Raw genomic sequence first — 483 nt, 5'->3', positions numbered from 1 at the left:
CCTCACAACCCAGTTCAGAACTGGCCCCGCCTCCCTCTCCCCGGACATAGCGGGGACTGGGGGGGGGCGGGGGTGAGCACAGCCACACCGATGCCAGTCTCGTAGCCCTTGGCTTCGCTGCTGTGCTATAGAGATGTGGCACCAAAGGGAAGAGCCAGAGGAGGCCAGCAGTGGCTCATGGAATTGGTTTAGAACCAGTCTCGTTATTAACGTCATCTGCAACAATCGGTGCTACCTGTGAGTGATCCCCGGAGCTACTGAGTCAGACCATCCGCAGTACGGAAAAAACCACGGCAGGACCTGTCCTGGGTGTCAGCGTGAGCTCTCCCAGCCTCGCAGCAGGATCTGACCCAGCGGGCAGCTCTCCTCAGCTCTTCGGATTTGCCGCTGCAACTACAGTGATACATTTTTGTGCATTCATATAAAGAAAAAACTTTAAAATATACATTTTATTTTTTAAGAGTTATTAAATATTCTTTAAAG

This window comes from Buceros rhinoceros, unplaced genomic scaffold (assembly GCF_000710305.1).
Source record: "Buceros rhinoceros silvestris isolate BGI_N320 unplaced genomic scaffold, ASM71030v1 scaffold1386, whole genome shotgun sequence".
NCBI classification, from domain to species: Eukaryota; Metazoa; Chordata; class Aves; order Bucerotiformes; family Bucerotidae; genus Buceros; species Buceros rhinoceros.
Note: the sequence above shows the minus strand (reverse complement) of the source record.